The sequence below is a fragment of the Leuresthes tenuis genome, unplaced genomic scaffold (genome assembly GCF_036924035.1).
Source record: "Leuresthes tenuis unplaced genomic scaffold, fLeuTen1.0.hap1 SCAF_12, whole genome shotgun sequence".
NCBI classification, from domain to species: Eukaryota; Metazoa; Chordata; class Actinopteri; order Atheriniformes; family Atherinopsidae; genus Leuresthes; species Leuresthes tenuis.
The window spans coordinates 13,216,992-13,238,076 of record NW_027325366.1 but is presented as its reverse complement, the minus strand read 5'-3'; the positions used below and the strand labels follow the sequence as shown (position 1 = coordinate 13,238,076).

The following is a 21,085-nucleotide window of genomic DNA, read 5'->3' as shown; positions in this document are numbered from 1 at the left end:
GGCGCAGAGCAGGTGTGGGCATACTTATTGCCCCCCGGCTGTGTGCCAGTACATTGGGGTTTACCCCAGTGAACGAGAGGGTAGCCTCCCTCCGCCTTCGGGTGGGGGGACGAGTCCTGACTGTTGTTTGTGCCTATGCGCCAAACAGCAGTTCAGAGTACCCACCCTTTTTGGAGTCTCTGGGGGAGGCACTGGAGAATGCTCCTACCGGAGACTCCCTCGTTCTGCTGGGGGACTTCAATGCTCACGTGGGCAATGACAGTGAGACCTGGAGGGGTGTGATTGGGAGGAACGGCCCCCCCGATCTGAACCAGAGTGGTGTTATGTTGTTGGACTTCTGTGCTGGTCATGGACTGTCCATAACGAACACCATGTTCAGACATAAGGGTGTCCATATGTGCACTTGGCACCAGGACACCCTTGGCCGAAGTTCGATGATCGACTTTGTGGTTGTATCATCGGACTTGCGGCCGTATGTCCTTGACACTCGGGTGAAGAGAGGGGCGGAGCAGTCAACTGATCACCACCTGGTGGTGACTTGGCTCCGCTGGTGGGGGAGGATGCCGATCAGACCTGGCAGGCCCAAACGTATTGTGAGGGTCTGCTGGGAGCGTTTGTCAGAATCCCCCGTCAGAAGGAGCTTTAACTCCCACCTCCGGCAGAGCTTCAACCATATCGCGGGGGAGGTGGGGGACATTGAGTCCGAATGGGCCATGTTCCGTGACTCCATTGCCGAGGCAGCTGATCGCAGTTGTGGCCGTAAGGTGGTCGGTGCCTGTCGTGGCGGCAACCCTCGAACCTGCTGGTGGACACCAGTGGTGAGGGAAGCCGTCAAGCTGAGGAAGGAGTCCTATCGGGCCTTTTTGGCCAGTGGGACCCTGGAAGCAGCTGATAGGTACCGACAGGCCAGACGGGCTGCGGCTTCGGCGGTTGCTGAGGCAAAAACTCGGGCCTGGGAGGAGTTCGGTGAGACCATGGAGAACGATTTCCGGACGGCCTCGAAGAGATTCTGGTCCACCATCCGGCGTCTCAGGGGGGGGAAGCGGCTCACAGTCAACACTGTTTACAGTGGGGACGGGGCTTTGCTGACCTCAACTAGGGCTGTTGTGAGTCGGTGGGGGGAGTACTTCGAGGAACTCCTCAATCCTACCAACACGTGCTCGGAAGAGGCAGAGTCGGAGAGCTCGGAGACGGGGCCTCCCATTTCTGGGGCTGAGGTTGCCGAGGTGGTCAAAAAGCTCCTCGGTGGCAAGGCCCCGGGGGTGGATGAGGTCCGTCCTGAGTTTCTTAAGGCTCTGGATGTTGTAGGGCTGTCTTGGCTGACACGCCTCTGCAGCATCGCGTGGACATCGGGGACAGTGCCTCTGGACTGGCAGATTGGGGTGGTGGTCCCCCTCTTTAAAAAGGGGGACCGGAGGGTGTGTTCCAACTATAGGGGTATCACACTCCTCAGCCTCCCTGGTAAGGTCTATTCGGGGGTATTGGAGAGGAGGATCCGTCGGATAATCGAGCCTCGGATTCAGGAGATGCAGTGTGGCTTTCGTCCTGGCCGTGGAACAGTGGACCAGCTCTATACCCTCGGCAGGATCCTGGAGGGTGCATGGGAGTTCGCCCAACCAGTCTACATGTGTTTTGTGGACTTGGAGAAAGCGTTCGGCCGTGTCCCTCGTGGAGTCCTGTGGGGGGTGCTCCGGGTATATGGAGTGCCGGACCCCTTGATAGGGGCCGTTCGGTCTCTGTATGACCGGTGCCAGAGTTTGGTCCGCATTGCCGGCAGTAAGTCGGATACGTTTCCGGTGAGAGTTGGACTCCGTCAGGGCTGCCCTTTGTCACCGATTCTGTTCCTAACTTTTATGGACAGAATTTCTAGGCGCAGCCAGGGCGTTGAGGGTGTCCGATTTGGCGACCTCAGAATCGGGTCGCTGCTTTTTGCAGATGATGTGGTTCTATTAGCGTCGTCAGGCCGTGACCTTCAGCTCTCACTGGAGCGATTCGCAGCCGAGTGTGAAGCGGCTGGGATGAGAATCAGCACCTCCAAATCTGAGACTATGGTTCTCAGCCGGAAAAGGGTGGAATGCTCTCTCCGGGTTGGGAATGAGATCCTTCCCCAAGTGGAGGAGTTCAAGTATCTCGGGGTCTTGTTCACGAGTCTGCAGTGTTGCGGGCTCTGCACCGACCCGTCGTTGTGAAGAGGGAGTTGAGCCAGAAGGCGAAGCTCTCTGCTTACTGGTCAATCTACGTTCCCATCCTCACCTATGGTCACGAGTTGTGGGTAGTGACCGAAAGAACAATATCGCGAATACAAGCGGCCGAAATGGGTTTCCTCCGCAGGGTGTCTGGGCTCTCCCTTAGAGATAGGGTGAGAAGCTCAGTCATCCGGGAGGGGCTCGGAGTAGAACCGCTGCTCCTCCGCATTGAGAGGAGTCAGATGAGGTGGCTCGGGCATCTGGTTAGGATGCCCCCTGGGCGCCTCCCTGGGGAGGTGTTCCGGGCACGTCCCACTGGAAGGAGACCCCGGGGGAGACCCAGGACACGTTGGAGAGACTATGTCTCTCGGCTGGCCTGGGAAAGCCTCGGGGTCCCCCCGGAAGAGCTGGAGGAAGTGGCCGGGGACAGAGACGTCTGGGTTTCTCTGCTCAAGCTGCTGCCCCCGCGACCCGACCCCCGGATAAGCGGCAGATGATGGATGGATGGGTCTTCGGATGCAAGTGGGTGTGAATATCCCACCATACAAGTATGGTTGAGAGGAAGCTGTGAATAGCCGACCATAGTTTGGAAAAAGCGGGTAAGAAAAGGTTTGAATGCCCGAACATACACCATCAAAAGAGGGAGCGGAGGTGTTCCGCTGTACGAAGGTGTGAATGTCCAACCATACTTGGTAAAAAGCGGGTAAGAAAAGGTTAATATACCCGACTGTACACAATCAATAGCGGGAGCGGATGTGTTCGGCTACAAGAAGGTGTGACAGTCCGACCATGGTTTGTAAAAAGCGGGTAAGAAAAAGTGCGAATGTCCGACAATGTATGATCAAAAGAGAGAGCGGAGGTTTTCGGATACACGAAAGTTTGAATGTCCTACCATAGTTTGTAAATAGCGGGTAAGAAAAGGTTCGAATGCCCGACTATACACCATAAAAAGCGGGAGCGGAGGTGTTCCGCTGTAAGACGGTGTGAATGTCCGACCATAGTTGGTAAAAAGCGGGTAAGAAAAGGTTAAAATACCCGACTGTACAAAATCAATAGCGGGAGCGGAGTTGTTCGGCTACAAGAAGGTGTGAAAGTCCAACCATGGTTTGTAAAAAGCAGTTAAGAAAAGGTTCGAATATCCAACCAAACATAATCAAAAGCGGGAGCAGAGCTGTTCGACTGCAAGTAGGTGTGAATGTCCAGCCATAATTACTCACAAATGGGGGAAGAAAAGGTAGTATTGCCAGACCATACATGATCAAAACAGGGAGCGGAGGTTCAGCTGCAAGGTGTGAATGTCTGACTATAGTTTGTAAAAAGCGGGTAAGACAAGGTGTGAATGCCCGACAATGTATGATCAAAAGAGAGAGCGGAGGTGTTCGGCTGCAAGGTCTGAATGTCCAACCATAATTTGTAAAAACCGGGTAAGAAAAGGCTCGAAAGCCCGACTATACATCATCAAAAGCATGAGCGGAGGTGTTCAGCTGCAAGAAGGTGTGAATGTTCGACTAAAGTTTGTAAAAAGCTGGTAAGACAAGGAGCGATGTCCCGACATTGTATGATCAAAAGCGGGAGCGGAGGTGTCCAGCTGTGAGTAGGTGTGAATGTCCGACCATAATTGCTGAAAAATGTGTTAGAAAAGGTAAGAATACTGGACCATACATCATCAAAAGCGGGAGAGGTGGTGTTCGGCTGCAAGAAGGTGTGAAAGTCCGACAATGGTTTGTAAAAAGCGGGTAATAAAAGGTTTTAATGCCCGAATATACATCATCAAAAGCGGAAGCGGAGGTGTTCGGATGCAAGAAGGTGTGAACGTCCGACCAAAGTTTGTAAAAAGCAGTGAAAAGCGAGAAAAAGCTTTTCATGAGTTCTGCATGATTTGGGATTTTGCTTATAAAATGCATTACTTCACTCAAACTATGTTAAAACTGATTTGTCCTTCATATTTACCATGTCTAGAAAGATTTAAACAAAAAAACAACGTTGTACTTTGCAGTAAAAGAAAGAGCAAATCTAAAGTTTCAGGAATCCGAGTATAAGCCTGCTTTCATGAGTTATGCACGATTTCGGATTTTGCTATAAAATGAATTGCTTTGCTCAAACCAAGTTAAAACTGCTTTGTCCTTCCATATTCATCAATGTCTAGATCAACTTCAACAAAGAAAAACATTGGACTTTGCAGTAGAAGAAGTTGAAATCCATCTACACATTGATAAATATGAAGGACAAAGCAGTTCCCACTTGCCCATAAGAAAATAAGCTTATTCTCGGATTCCTGATCCTTCAGTTTTGCTCTTTCTTCTACTGCAAAATACAATGTTGTTCTTTGTTGAAGTCGATCTAGACATTGATAAATATGAAGGAAAAAGCAGTTTTAACTTGGTTTGAGTGAATTAATTCATTTTATACATAAAATCCGAAATCGTGCAGAACTCATGAAAATAAGCTTATTCTCGGATTCCTAAAACTTTTGATTGGCTCTTTCTTTTACTGCAAAGTACAACGTTGTTTTTTTGTTTAAATCTATCGAGACATTGATAAATATGAAGGTAAGAGCCGTTTTAACATAGTTTGAGTGAAGGAATTGATTTTATAGATAAAATCCCAAACCATAGAGAACTCCTCAAAAGGGGCGTATGGCTTAATCACAAGTGTGGCTCTTTCTCATTCAGGGTAGTATGAGGAAGTTTATGCTTGAAATATATGTAGAAATGGGTACATATGAAGGACAAAATAGTGTTAACGTAGTTTGAGTGAAGGAATCCATTTTATACATAAAATCCCAAATCATGCAGAACGTATGAAAAGAAGCTTATTCTCGGATTCCTGATCCTTCAGTTTTGCTCTTTCTTCTACTGCAAAATACAATGTTGTTCTTTGTTGAAGTCGATCTAGACATTGATAAATATGAAGGAAAAAGCAGTTTTAACTTGGTTTGAGTGAATGAATTCATTTTATACATAAAATCCGAAATCGTGCAGAACTCATGAAAATAAGCTTATTCTCGGATTCCTAAAACTTTTGATTTGCTCTTTCTTTTATTGCAAAGTACAACGTTGTTTTTTTGTTTAAATCTATCGAGACATTGATAAATATGAAGGTAAAAGCCGTTCTAACATAGTTTGAGTGAAGGAATTAATTTTATAGATAAAATCCCAAACCATGCAGAACTCCTCAAAAGGGGCGTATGGCTTAATCACAAGTGTGGCTCTTTCTCATTCAGGGTAGTATGAGGAAGTTTATGCTTGAAATATATGTAGAAATAAGCTTATTCTCGGATTCCTAAAACTTTTGATTTGCACTTTCTTTTACTGCAAAGTACAACGTTGTTTTTTGTTGAAATCAATCTAGACATTGATAAATACCAGCCGAAACTCTGCTGCCGCTTTTGATAATTTATGGTTGGGCATTCTTACCTTTTCTTACCCGCTTTTTACAAATTATGATCTTACATTCACACCTACTTGCAGTCGAACACCTTCTCATCCACTTATGATCATGTGCGGTTGGGCTTTCGCACCTTTTCTTACCCATTTTTCAGTAATTATGGGTGGACATTCAGACCTTCTTGCAGCCGAAAACCTCCGCTCCTCTTTTGATCATACATTGTCGGGCATTCACACCTTGTCTTACCCGCTTTTTACAAACTTTAGTCGGACATTCAAACCTTCTTGCAGCTGAACCACCTCCGCTCCCTGTTTTTATCAAATATGGTCTGGCAATAGTACCTTTTCTTACCCGTTTGTGAGTAATTATGGCTGGACATTCACAGCTACTTGCAGCCGAACACAACCTCTCCCGCTTTTGATGATATATGGTCTGGCATTCTTACCTTTTCTAACACATTTTTCAGCAATTATGGTCGGACATTCACACCTACTCACAGACGAACTTCTCCGCTCCCACATTTGATAGTGTATAGTCGGGCATTCTCACCCTTTCTCAACAGCTTTTTGCAAATTATGATCTGATATTCACACCTACTTGCAGTCGAACAGCTCTGCTCCCGCTTTTGATTATGTTTGGTTGGATATTCGAACATTTTCTTAACTGCTTTTTACAAACTTTGGTCGGACGTTCACACCGTCTTGCAGCCGAACACCTCCGCTTCCGCTTTTGATGGTATATAGTCGGGCATTCGAGCCTTTTCTTACCCGCTTATTACTTACTATGGTTGGACATTCAAACCTTCTTGTAGCCGAACACATCCGCTCCTGCTTTTGATGATGTATGATTTGGCATTCGCACCTTTTCTTACCCATTTTTCAGTAATTTTTGGTCGGACATTCAGACCTTCTTGCACCTGAACACCTCTGCTCCCGCTTTTGATGGTGTATAGTCGGGCTTTCGAGCCTTTTCTTCCCCGATTTTTACAAATTGTGGTTGGACATTCAGACCTTGCAGCCGGAAACCTCCGCTCCCTCTTTTGATCATACATTGTCGGGCATTCGCCCCTTGTCTTCCACGGTTTTTACAAACTTTAGTCAGACATTCACACCTTGCAGCTGAACCACCTCCATTCCCTGTTTTGTTCATGTGTGGTCTGGAAATACTACCTTTTCTTCCCCCGTTTGTGAGTAATTATGGCTGGACATTCACACCTACTTGCAGCCGAAAAACCACCTCTCCCGCTTTTGATGATGTATTGTCCGGCATTCTAGTCTTTTCTATCACATTTTTCAGCAATTATGATCTGACATTCACACCTACTTGCAGTCGAACAGCTCTGCTCCCGCTTTTGATTATGTTCGGTTGGATATTCAAACCTTTTCTTAACTGCTTTTTACAAACTTTGGTCGGACGTTCAAACCTTCTTGCAGCCGAACACCTCCGCTTCCGCTTTTGATGGTATATATTCGGGTATTCGAACCTTCTCTTACCCGCTTTTTACAAACCATGGTTGGACTTTCATACCTTCTTGTAGCTGAACAACTCTACTCCTGCTTTTGATGATTTATGGTTGGACATTCGCATCTTTTCCTACCCATTTTTCAGTAATTATGGCTGGATATTCACACCTTCTTGCAGCTGAACACCTCCTCTCCCGCTAATGATCATGTAAGGTTTGATATTCGAAAATTTTCTTTCATGTTTTAAAGCAATTATTAATGGACATTCACACCTACTTGCAGCCGAACACCACCTCTCCCGCTTTTGATGATGTATGGACCGGCATTTTTACCTTTTCTAACACATTTTTCAGCAATTATGGTTGGAGAATCACACCTACTCACAGCCGAACAACTCCGCTACCGCATTTGATGGTGTATAGTCGGGATTTCTCACCCTTTCTCATAAGCTTTTTGCAAATTATTCTCTGACATTCACACCTACTTGCAGTCGAACAGCTCTGCTCCCGCTTTTGATTATGTTTGGTTAGATATTCGAACCTTTTCTTAACTGCTTTTTCACAAACTTTGGTCGGACGTTCACACCTTCTTGCAGCCGAACACCTACGCTTCCGGTTTTGATAGTGTATATTCGGGCATACGAACCTTTTCTTACCCGCTTTTTACAAACCATGGTCGGACTTTCACACCTTCTCTTAGCTGAACATCTCCGCTCCCTCATTTGATTGTGTACAGTCGGGTATTTTAACCTTTTCTTACCCGCTTTTCACCAACTATGATCGGACAATTCACACCGTCTTACAGCGGAACACCTCCGCTACCTCTTTTGATGGTGTATGTTCGGGCATTCGAACCTTTTCTTACCCGCTTTTTAAAACCAGGGTCGGACTTTCACACCTTTTAGTAGCCGAACAACTCCGCTCCCGCTATTGATTGTGTACAGTCGGGTATTTTAACCTTTTCTTACCCGCTTTTTACCAACTATGGTCGGACATTCACACCTTCTTACAGCGGAACACCTCCGCTCCCTCTTTTGATGGTGTATGTTTGGGCATTCGAACCTTTTCTTACCCGCTTTTTACAAACTATGGTCGAACATTCATACCTTCTTGTAGCCGAACACATCCACTCGTGCATTTGATGATGTATGGTTGGGAATTCGCACCTTTTCTTACCCATTTTTCAGTAATTATGGGTGGACATTCACACCTTCTTGCAGCTGAACACCTCCTCTCCCGCTTATTATCATGTGCGGTTTGATATTCGAAAATTCTCTTTCATGTTTTCTAGCAATTATTGATGGACATTCAGACCTTCTTGCAGCTGAACACCTCCGCTCCAGCTTTTGATGGTGTATAGTCGTGCTTTCGAGCCTTTTCTTCCCCGGTTTTTACAAATTATGGTTGGACATTCAGACCTTCTTTCAGCCGAAAACCTCCGCTCCCTCTTTTGATCATACATGTTCGGGCATTCGCACCTTTTCTTACCCGCTTTTTACAAACTTTAGTCGGACATTAGCACCTTCTTGCAGCTTAACCACCTCCGCTCCCTGTTTTGATCATGTATGGTCTGGCAATACTACCTTTTCTTACCCATTTGTGAGTAATTATGGCTGGACATTCACACCTACTTGCAGCCGAACACCACCTCTCCCGCTTTTGATGATGTATGGACCGGCATTCTTACCTTTTCTAACACATTTTTCAGCAATTATGGTTGGAGATTCACACCTACTCACAGCCGAACACCTCCTCTCCCGCATTTGATGGTGTATATTCGGGCATACGAACCTGTTCTTACCCGCTTTTTACAAACCATGGTCGGACTTTCACACCTTCTTGTAGCTGAACAACTCCGCTCCCTCTTTTGATTGTTTACAGTCGGGCATACAAACCTGTTCTTACCCGCTTTTTACAAACTATGGTCGGACATTCAAACCTTCTTGTAGCCGAACACATCCACTCCTGCTTTTGATGATGTATGGTTGGGCATTCGCACCTTTTCTTACCCATTTTTCAGTAATTATGGGTGGATATTCACACCTTCTTGCAGCGGAACACCTCCTCTCCCGCTTATGATTATGTGCGGTTTGATATTCGAAAATTTTCTTTCATGTTTTATAGCAATTATTGATGGACATTCATACCTTCTTGAAGCCGAACACATCCACTCCTGCTTTTGATGATGTATGGTTGGGCATTCGAACCTACTTGTTGCCCGTTTTTCATTTATTATGGGTGGACATTCACACCTTGTCGCAGCCAAACACCTCCGCTCCCTGTTTTGATCATGTATGTTTTGACATTCGCACCTTTTCTCACCTGCTTTTTACTATTGTCGGCCAATCACAGCTTCCTCTCCACCATACTTGTATGGTAGGAAATTCTCACCCACTCTCATCCGAAGACCTCTCCTCCCGCTTTTGTTAATATTTAGTCGGGCATTCGAACCTTTTCTTACCCACTTTTTACAAATTATGGTCGAACATTCACACCTACTTGCAGCTGAATACTTCCGCTCCACCTTTTAGTGATGTATGGTTGGCATTTGCACCTTTTGTTACCCTCTTTTTATACTGATTGCTGAAGATTAAGTTGTTCTTTCTCAAACTACAATTTTTTTTTAATTGTTGAAACTTGATTTGAAGTGGATAAATAAGGAGGACAAACAGTTTTAAGTCACGCTGATAGAAGAAATTAATTTTATAGCAAAATCTGTATTTCATCATATGTCGAGAGATGCTTATTGCTGAAGAAGTTCTTTCTCATTCTACAAAGTACAACGTTGTTTATCGTTGAAACTTTATTAGACATGAATAAATATGAAGGACAAAGCAGTCTTAACTTGGTTTGAGTTAATTAATTCGTTTTATAGGAGAATCCGAATTCGTGCTTATTTTCGGATTCCTGAAGAATGAGTCTGGTTCTTTCTCATAATACAAAGTTTGTTGTTTATTGTTGAAACTTCATCAGAAGTGAAGAAATAAATTAATGCCTATCAACAAATGTGGGATCTAAACTCTACTGCTTCCTCTAAAATAATTTCTTTTCTCAATTCAGAAATGTGTGTGTGTAAGTCACAACACCCGTGACACCAAAACGGCTTTCTTTTCTCTCTTTTCTCTACACTCTGCACTATGAGCACACACACCAAATCAGAAAGGCTTTTTTCTCTCTTTTCTACATTATGGACTGTGGGGACACAAAACCGCTCTCTCTTTTTTTTTTTGATTGTGTGCCAGGGCGTTGTCTCATTTATTAGATTATGCTTAAGATACGAATGGGTTTATCAGTCACATCAGAATCCATACATACTGATCCTCCCGTAATAAAATGGTCGGATCTTATCAAACACACTTTGTTTCTTGTGACAATCAAGTCAGCGAAACAGCGTATACACGTCAAGACACTGAATCAAGTTTGCCACAAGAACTCATAAGTTTGGCAGTATTGCTCTGCCGTCAGCAATCATACACCCATTTTATTTTCGTGAGACGTGCAGGCACCTGTTCATCTACTGTTCTATCACTATGAATTAGTTTATCTATTATCAATAAGGATACTTCTACAACTACTATCAAAGTATGTCCAGACTTCTTATGTTGTCAGTTGCTATATATGAATAAGTGGGTAGCTACTGACAAGCATTAAGCATGTCACACAACCCAAACATATAACATTTCAGGACACACCACACAGTTAACAACCACAGTGAAGTGTCAAAGCCCAAACATTCAACAGGACACTTACACAACACATTCAAATCAAACAGTCAGACAACATACAAGAACATATACCCCAGCCTGCATTGCTCCCTGCCTATTTTCCTACAGCTCACTATGTGTGCGCACACCTTTATTCACAAACTCTTCAACTTATACTCTTTTACCGAAGCTGCTACAGCTCGATTGGCCGAATACCCTTAGATCCTATTTCGGTGAATTTGACATCTGCCTTACATGTAACAGATTAGCGGTTTAGCAGTTTTAATTTAGTTTGAGTGAAGGAATTCATTTTATAGCAAAATCCGAAATCGTGAAGCACTCATGAAAGTAAGCTTATTCTCGGATTCCTGAAACTTTAGATTTGCTCTTTCTTTTACTGCAAAGTACAACGTTGTTTTTTTTGTTTAAATCTTTCTAGACATGGTAAATATGAACGACAAAGCAGTTTTAACATAGTTTGAGTGAAGGAATTCATTTTATAGATAAAATCCCAAGAGTCTGCAGAGAAAAGAGAGTGAATGCGAAGTAGACTTTAACACGGCTATGGGAGCGAGCCGAGTGTCGGCTAACCGGGAGAATTGCTTGAAAGAAACGCGACACCGAATGAGCGGTCAGAACAAAGCCTCAATACGGGATTCTCGTGGTGTTTTTGTTGCTGCCTTGTCTTTTGCATAGAGTAAAAGACAAGGCAGCCATCGAATAGGGCCCGATTGTTCCTACTTGGTCAGCCGAGGAGCAGGGGGGGGGGGCAAGCATCTCAACCAAGCAAAGATCACCATGGGGAAGGTGGCTATACCAACTAGCCTGATGCCCTGCTCCCGCAGTGACGGATAATCGTACTCTGGTTTCTCTTCATAACATACAAGTCTTTCGCCTTTTACTAAAGACTTCCGTGGAGAGCAGCACTAATGAGTTGTTTCTATTATTGGCAGGCTTTACCTTTGCGGGTGAAGCCCTTTCTGTCTGTGCAAAAGAAATCTTGCTACTTTGCAGAGTGACTTCTCTGAGTAGAGTCGCCTTACTTGTTGCGACTGTGCCGATGTTCGAAGCTGGAGTGCAAAGTTGTTGCTTGAATGGTGCTTGCTGGAGCATGCGGGAGTGCAAAGTTATACCATTTAAAAGGGCTGAAGAGTGCTCAGTGCAGCGGGTGGGCGGAAGTGCAACGTGACACTCTGGCCACCTATGGCCATAAAAAGAACACTGCTACAAGTGCGCATTGTGCCAGCAAGGGCCCTCGGACCTGAAACAGTGGACAGTTATCGCTTCTCGGCCTTTTGGCTAAGATCAAGTGTAGTATCTGTTCTTATCAGTTTAATATGTCCTCTATACGAGGACAACATATTAAATGGATTTTTAAGAATAGGAGTTGAAAAAGAAGCTTGCTCCGTTCACTCCAAGCCTCGACCCGGTACTGCAGTGCCGCTGGGAACGGTGCGCTCTCCTCTGCTCTTGTGAAAAAGCAAACAGCGGTGCAGGATGGAAGTTTCAGGGAGCCCAAGATGAAACTTTCTTTTAATCTGCTGAGAAAAGAGAGTGAATGCGAAGTGGACTTTAACACGGCTCTGGGAGCGAGCCGAGTGCGGGCTAACCGGGAGAATTGCTTGAAAGAAACGCGACACCGAATGAGTGGTCAGAACAAAGCCTCAATACGGTGTTCCCGTGGTGTTTGTGGCTGCCTTGTCTTTTGCACAGAGTAAAAGACAAGGCAGCCATCGAATAGATTGTTTCTACTTGGTCAGCCGAGGAGCAGGGGGGGGGGGGCAAGCGTCTCAACCAAGCAAAGCTCACCAAGTAGGAACAATCGGGCCCTTTTCGATGGCTGCAACACCTGAAAGAGATATTGATGCGAGACCCGATCAAATGCTTTTTCAAAGTCTAAATTTAAGATGACAAGCCGGGTGTTTCTGTCTCTAGCGTAATCAATGATGTCTCAAATCAGTACGAGGCTGTCGGTGAGTTGTCTCCCTGAGATGGCACAAGCTTGGTCTGGGTGAATTACCTCCTCTAAAACAGAGGACATCCGTGTCGCTAAAACCTTGCTAAAAAGTTTACAGTCAAAGTTTAAAAGTGTGATGGGCCTCCAATTCTTTAGGTCAGTCTTATCATTTTTTTTATAAAGTAGAGTCACTATTCCCACTCTAAAACTGTCAGGCAGTCGGTCGAGTTTTTCAAAATCTTTAAAAACATCTAAAATGTCTGATGATAAAAGGTCCCAATAGGTCAGATAGAATTCTGCAGGAAGCCCGTCTAAACCCGGAGCTCGACTTCTCTTAAAACCTGTTAGGCATTTTTTTAACTCTAAAGAAGTAAAATTCTGTGTCAAGTGTGCATTCTCTTTTATGGTTTTGTCAACGAATTTTAAGATTTCTGCCGATGTTTCTAAGTGCACTGGTTTCTCTTTGTACATGTTACTATAAAAGGTATGTACAGTTTCAATCATCTCTTGTGTGGATTTTGTTAAAAACCCATCTTCTCTTTTTAGATTTTGAATACACTCCTTTTTATTTATAACTTTCTTTCTTTTTCACCTTCCTCAATTTCCTGCTCCCTGCTTCTTACAAAAATTCCTTTACTCTTTATTTCTGCTAAAACTGACATTTCCTTTTTGACATCTTTGATTTCTTCTTTAAAGTCTAAGCCACACTGATTTAGTTTAAAGTAGCGCTGTAAGCGTTTATGTAGTCCCATCATACATCTATTCTCTTTCCTTTTTTTACGTTTACCTTGCTGTTTAAAAAAAGTCTGGGTCGTTTCCTTCACCATTTCCCACCATTGTGCATGTGTTTCGTAGAGGTCTTGAAGGGTCTGCCACTCTTTATAACATTCCCTGTACTGACTGACTATGATTTCATCCTCCAACAGGGAACAGTTGAGTTTCCACAGACCACTTCCTACCGTCACACCAGAAGGGGGTGAAAGGGTGCAGGAGAGCATAAGGTGGTCTGAAAAGAAAACAGGGGTTAATCTAACATCAGTGGGTGGGCAATCTCTAGTAAAGAAATAATCAATGCGAGAGGCTCTAGTGCCATCATGACTAAACCAGGTGAAGCCCTCCTCTCTGGGATGCATGGTTTTAAAACAGTCAGTAAGCTTAAAATCCCTGCATATGCCCTGAAGTAAAATCAAAGTCTTATCCACTTTAAAATCTACCCCTGCTCTTTTTCTATCTTTCCTGCTCAAGATACAGTTAAAATCCCCTCCTACAACTAAAGGTACTTGCCCTAGCATGTAAAGCTGTATATCTTCTAAAAGGTCATACCTTTCATTTTTTCCATTGAAACCATAAATATTTAAGAGGTTAAAGTCTTGCCCCATAAAATTCAAGTCTGCTAAAAGTGCCCGTCCGTCTCTCACCACTGTGCTACCTTTCACCAGAACATGCGGATTTTTAATTAGAATGGCCACACCATCATTTTTATTTTGATTTGAGCCACTCCATATCGATAAATGGGGCCACATTTCCTCCCATTGTCTATGGTTTTTTAAAAAAGGTAGTCCACATTCTTGTATTAAAAACACATCTGATTTTATGGAGTCTAAGAAGGATAAAATACTCTGGGCTCTTGTCTTTGATTTCACACTTCTCACATTTAGTGTTGAGAAGGTGAGAACCATTAAAAGCATAAAGGAAAGTAGGTATGTCATTTTCGTTTTTCTAAGTTATCAAAACAAATTCCACACAGGTTATTTCTTGGGAAACTAGCTCTTCCTTCATTTCTTTAGGTGAAAAGTGAGTAGGGTGATCTATATTTCCTTTTCGGACTCTCGGTGTTGGCCTCTGACGCAATGTTGCATTTAACTTTGAGTCCCTGGGGGTTGATTGCAGAGCTGAAGTTAAAAAGGAGACCTCATTTGGTGAGTCGGAGGGGAAGACTCTTGGTTCTTCCACTGAAGAACTGTCTGAAAGGGACCTAACCCTTCCCCTCTTCTCTGATACCACTGGGGAATCAGAGGCTCAGATGCCGTCCTCTTCGGCTGTTGACCTTCGGGGAGGTGAGTATCTTCACTAGACTCACCTGTCTGCTCTTCCTCCTCATTTAGCGTAGCTCCACCCTCTGCCTGTGAATTCTCACAGACTTCAACACTGAGTGGTGAGGCCTCTACAGGCCCCTCCCCTTTTTGCTCCTCACTTCCAATCCAAGCTTTTGGCGGGAAGTTTGAATTTATTGGGTCAACCTCTTCACTTTGTTCACCAACTGCCACCTTTGGTCCTTCTCTTTGTTGGCTTGACTGTGGCTTTACCGTCTTTAATTTGTTGGCAAAAGATTTAGGGCAATCTCTGAAGAGGTGATTTAATTCTCCACAGAGATTACATTTCCTGCCATTTGGACACTCTCCAAAAGTTTGCCCAATTTCTCTGCTCTTCCCACATAACACCTTGGTACAAGCCTCAACCAGGTGCCCATGCTCACCACACTTGCGGCAGAACTTGGGCTGCCCCTGGTAGTGGATGTAACCTCGGTTTTCAAGGTGGCCAGAGTGTCGCCCACCCGCTGCACTGAGCACTCTTCAGCCCTTTTAAATGGTATAACTTTGCACTCCCGCACGCTCCAGCAAGCACCATTCAAGCAACAACTTTGCACTCCAGCTTCGAACATCGGCACAGTCGCAACAAGTAAGGCGACTCTACTCAGAGAAGTCACTCTGCACAGTAAGAAGATTTCTTTTGCACAGACAGAAAGGGCTTCACCCGCAAAGGTAAAGCCTGCCAAAAATAGAAACAACTCATTAGTGCTGCTCTCCACAGAAATCTTTAGTAAAAGGCGAAAGACTTGTACGTTATGAAGAGAAACCAGAGTACGATTATCCGTCACTGCGGGAGCAGGGCATCAGGCTAGTTGGCATAGCCACCTTCCCCATGGTGAGCTTTGCTTGGTTGAGACGCTTGCTCCCCCCCCCCCCTTGCTCCTCGGCTGACCAACTAGGAACAATCGGGCCCTATTCGATGGCTGCCTTGTCTTTTACTCTGTGCAAAAGACAAGGCAGCAACAAAAACACCACGGGAACACCGTATTGAGGCTTTGTTCTGACCGCTCATTCGGTGTCGCGTTTCTTTCAAGCAATTCTCCCGGTTAGCCCACACTCGGCTCGCTCCTAGAGCCGTGTTAAAGTCTACTTCGCATTCACTCTCTTTTCTCAGCAGACTCTTGGGATTTTATCTATAAAATGAATTCCTTCACTCAAACTATGTTAAAACTGCTTTGTCCTTCATATTTACCATGTCTAGAAAGATTTAAACAAAAAAAAAACAACGTTGTACTTTGCAGTAAAAGAAAGAGCAAATCTAAAGTTTCAGGAATCCGAAAATAAGCTTACTCTCATGAGTTCTTCACGATTTCGGATTTTGCTATAAAATGAATTCCTTCACTCAAACTAAATTAAAACTGCTAAACCGCTAATCTGTTACATGTAAGGCAGATGTCAAATTCACCGAAATAGGATCTAAGGGTATTCGGCCAATCGAGCTGTAGCAGCTTTGGTAAAAGAGTATAAGTTGAAGAGTTTGTGAATAAAGGTGTGCGCACACATAGTGAGCTGTAGGAAAATAGGCAGGGATCAATGCCGGCTGGGGTATATGTTCTTGTATGTTGTCTGACTGTTTGATTTGAATGTGTTGTGTAAGTGTCCTGTTGAATGTTACATGTTTGGGCTTTGACACGCTTCACTGTGGTTGTTAACTGTGTGGTGTGTCCTGAAATGTTATATGTTTGGGCTGTGTGACATGCTTAATGCTTGTCAGTAGCTACCCACTTATTCATATATAGCAACTGACAACATAAGAAGTCTGGACATACTTTGATAGTAGTTGTAGAAGTATCCTTATTGATAATAGATAAACTAATTCATAGTGATAGAAAAGTAGATGAACAGGTGCCTGCACATGTCTCACGAAAATAAAATGGGTGTATGATTGCTGACGGCAGAGCAATACTGCCAAACTTATGAGTTCTTGTGGCAAACTTGATTCAGTGTCTTACGTGTATACGCTGTTTCGCTGACTTGATTGTCACAAGAAACAAAGTATGTTTGATAAGATCCGACCATTTTATTACGGGAGGATCAGTATGTATGGATTCTGATGTGACTGATAAACCCATTCGTATCGTAAGCATAATCTAATACGTGAGACAACGCCCTGGCACACAATCAAAAAAAAAAAGAGAGAGCGGTTTTGTGTCCCCACAGTCCATAATGTAGAAAAGAGAGAAAAAAGCCTTTCTGATTTGGTGTGTGTGCTCACAGTGCAGAGTGTAGAGAAAAGAGAGAAAAGAAAGCCGTTTTGGTGTCACGGGTGTTGTGACTTACACACACACATTTCTGAATTGAGAAAGGAAATTATTTTAGAGGAAGCACTAGAGTTTAGATCCCACATTTGTTGATAGGCATTCATTTATTTCTTCACTTCTGATGAAGTTTCAACAATAAACAACAAACTTTGTATTATGAGAAAGAACCAGACTCATTCTTCAGGAATCCGAAAATAAGCTCTATTTTACGAGTTATGCACGAATTCGGATTCTCCTATAAAACGAATTCCTTAACTCTAACCAAGTTAAGACTGCTTTGTCCTTCATATTTATTCATGTCTAATCAAGTTTCAACGATAAACAACGTTGTACTTTGTAGAATGAGAAAGAACTTCTTCAGCAATAAGCATCTCTCGACATATGACGAAATACAGATTTTGCTATAAAATTAATTCCTTCTATCAGCCTGACTTAAAACTGTTTGTCCTCCTTATTTATCCACTTCAAATCAAGTTTCAACAATTAAAAAAATGTTGTAGTTTGAGAAAAAACAACTTAATCTTAAGCAATCAGTAGGGTAAGAAAGGGTAAGAAAAGGTGCAAATGCCAACCATACATCACTAAAAGGTGGAGCGGAAGTATTCGGCTGCAAGTAGGTGCGAATGCCTGACAATGTATGATCAAAAGAGGGAGCGGAGGTTTTCGGCTGCAAGGTCTGAATGTCCAACCATAATTTGTAAAAACCGGGGAAGAAAAGGCTCGAAAGCCCGACTATACACCATCAAAAGCGGGAGCGGAGGTGTTCGGCTGCAAGTAGGTGTGAATGTTCGACCATAATTTGTAAAAAGCGGGTAAGAAAAGGTTCGAATGCCCGACTATATATTAACCAAAGCAGGAGGAGAGGTCTTCGGATAAGAGTGGGTGAGAATTTACAACCATAATCTATAAAATGCGGTGAAAAAAAAGGTGTGAATACCCCATAGAACACTAAAAGGTAGAGCGGAAGTGTTCGGCTGCAAGAAGGTGTGAATGTCTGACCATAGTTTGTAAAAAGCGGGTAAGAAAAGGTTCGAATGCCCGAACATACACCATCAAAGGAGGGAGCGGAGGTGTTCCGCTGTAAGAAGGTGTGAATGTCCGACCATAGTTGGCAAAAAGCAGGTAAGAAAAGGTTAAAATACCCGATTGTACACAATCAATAGCGGGAGCAGAGTTGTTCCGCTACTAAAAGGTGTGAAAGTCCGACCATGGTTTGTAAAAAGCGGGTAAGAAAAGGTGCGAATGCCCGACAATGTATGATCAAAAGAGGGAGCGGAGGTTTTCGGCTGAAACAAGGTCTGAATGTCCATCCATATTTTGTAAAAATCTGGGAAGAAAAGGCTCGAAAGCCCGACTATACACCATCAACAGCTGGAGCGGAGGTGTTCAGCTGCAAGAAGGTCTGAATGTCCATCAATAATTGCTAGAAAACATGGAAGAGAATTTTCGAATATCAAACCGCACATGATCATAAGCGGGAGAGGAGGTGTTAAAATGCAAAAAGGTGTGAATGTCCACCCATAATTACTGCAAAATGGGTAAGAAAAGGTACGAATGCGCAACCATACATCATCAAAAGAGGGAGTGGATGTGTTCGGCTACAAGAAGGTTTTAATGTCCGACCACAGTTTGTAAAAAGCGGGTAAGAAAAGGTTCAAATGCCCGAACATACACCATCAAAAGAGGGAGCGGAGGTGTTCCACTGTAAGAAGGTGTGAATGTCTGACCATAGTTGGTAAAAAGCGGGTAAGAAAAGGTGAAAATACCCGACTGTACACAATCAATAGCGGGAGCGGAGTTGTTCGGCTACTAAAAGGTGTGAAAGTCCGACCCTGGTTTGTAAAAAGCGGGTAAGAGAAGGTGCAAATGCCCGACAATGTATGATCAAAAGAGGGAGCGGAGGTTTTCGGCTGCAAGAAGGTCTGAATGTCCAACAATAATTTTGTAAAAACCGGGGAAGAAAAGGCTCGAAAGCCCGACTATACATCATTAAAAGCGGGAGCGGAAGTGTTCAGCTGCAAGAAGGTCTGAATGTCCATCAATAATTGCTAGAAAACATGAAAGAAAATTTTCGAATATCAAACCACACATCATCATAAGCGGGAGAGGAGGTGTTCAGCTGCAAGAAGGTGTGAATGTCCGACCATAGTTTGTAAAAAATGGGTAAGAAAAGGTGCGAATGCTCAACCATACATCATCAAAAGCAGGAGTGGATGTGTTCGGCTAAAAGAAGGTTTGAATGTCCGACCATAGTTCGTAAAATGCGGGTAAGAAAAGGTTCGAATGCCCGAAAATACACCATCAAAAGAGGGAGCGGAGGTGTTCCGCTGTAAGACGGTGTGAATGTCCAACAATAGTTGGTAAAAAGCGGGTAAGAAAAGGTTAAAATACCCGACTGTACACAATCAATAGCGGGAGCGGAGTTGTTCGGCTACAAGAAGGTGTGAAAGTCCGACCATGGTTTGTAAAAAGCGGGTAAGAAAAGCTGCGAATGCCCGACAATGTATGATCAAAAGAGGGAGTGGAGGTTTTCGGCTGCAAGAAGGTCTGAATGTCCAACCATAATTTCTAAAAACCGGGGAAGAAAAGGCTCGAAAGCCCGACTATACACCATCAAAAGTGGGAGCGGAGGTGTTCAGCTTCAAGACGGTCTGAATGTCTACCCATAATTACTGAAAAATGGGTAAGAAAAGGTGCGAATGCCTAACCATAAATCATCAAAAGAGGGAGCGGAGGTGTTCCGCTGTAAGACGGTGTGAATGTCCGACCATAGATGGTAAAAAGCGGGTAAGAAAAGGTTAAATTACCCGACTGTACACAATCAAAAGAGGGAGCGGAGTTGTTCAGCTAAGAGAAGGTGTGAAAGTCCGACCTTGGTTTGTAAAAAGCGGGTAAGAAAAGGTTCGTATGCCCGAAAATACACCATCAAAAGCGGAAGCGGAGGTGTTCGGCTGCAAGATATTGTGAACGTCCGACCAAAGTTTGTAAAAAGCAGTTAAGAAAACGTTCGAATATCTAACCAAACATAAGAATGAGTCTTTTCCGCTGTAGAATGCCCGACTATAGACCATCAAATGCGGGAGCGGAGGTGTTCGGCTCTGAGTAGGTGTGAATGTCCGACCATAATTGGTGAAGAATGTGTTAGAAAAGGTAAGAATGCTGGACCATACATCATCAAAAGCGGTAGAGGTGGTGTTCGGCTGCAAAAAGGTGTGACTGTTCGACTAAAGTTTGTAAAAAGTGGGTAAGACAAGGTGCGAATGCCTGACAATGTATGATCAAAAGCGGGAGCGGAGGTGTTCAGCTGCAAGAAGGTCTACATGTCCATCAATAATTGCTAGAAAACATGAAAGAAACTTTTCGAAAATCAAACCGCACAGGATCATAAGTGGGATAGGAGGTGTTCAGCTGCAAGGTGTGAATGTCCACCCATAATTCCTGAAAAATGGGCAAAAAAAAGGTGTGAATGCCCAACCATACATCATCAAAAGCAGGAGTGGAAGTGTTCGGCTACAAGAAGGTGTGAACGTCCAACCAAAATATGTAAAAAGAAGTTAAGAAAAGGTTCGAATATCCAACCAAACATAATCAAAAGCGGGAGCAGAGCTGTTCGACTGCAAGTAGGTGTGAATGTCAGATCATAATTTGCAAAAAGCTGATGAGAAAGGGTGAGAATGCCCGACTATACATCATCAAATGCGGGAGCGGAGTTGTTCGGCTGTGAGTAGGTGTGAATCTCCGACCATAATTGCTGAAAAATGTGTTAGAAAAGGTAAAAATGCCGGTCCATACATCATCAATAGCGAGAGAGGTTGTGTTCGGCTGCAAGTAGGTGTGAATGTCCAGCCATAATTACTCACAAACGGGTAAGAAAAGGTAGTATTGCCAGACCATGTATGATCAAAACAGGGAGCGGAGGTGGTTCAGCTGCAAGAAGGTTTGAATGTCAAACTAAAGTTCAAATATATTAACAAAAGCGGGAGGAGAGGTCTTCGGATGAAAGTGGTTGAAAATTTACAACCATAATGTATAAAATGC

The 21,085-nt window shown here is 43.8% G+C and overlaps 3 non-coding genes across 3 annotated transcripts; 2 read left to right on the top strand and 1 right to left on the bottom strand.

Annotated features, from left to right (window-relative positions):
- Positions 1 to 11,596: 11,596 nt before the first annotated feature.
- On the top strand, positions 11,597 to 11,710 carry LOC140265922 (U5 spliceosomal RNA). Its single transcript, XR_011906603.1, has one exon. It is a non-coding gene; the product is annotated as a U5 spliceosomal RNA (small nuclear RNA).
- A 308-nt stretch (positions 11,711 to 12,018) lies between these two features.
- LOC140320585 (U2 spliceosomal RNA) lies at positions 12,019 to 12,202 on the top strand. Its single transcript, XR_011918419.1, has one exon. It is a non-coding gene; the product is annotated as a U2 spliceosomal RNA (small nuclear RNA).
- Positions 12,203 to 15,447: 3,245 nt separating this feature from the next.
- LOC140265965 (U5 spliceosomal RNA) lies at positions 15,448 to 15,561 on the bottom strand. Its single transcript, XR_011906642.1, has one exon. It is a non-coding gene; the product is annotated as a U5 spliceosomal RNA (small nuclear RNA).
- Between the last annotated feature and the right edge of the window lie 5,524 nt (positions 15,562 to 21,085).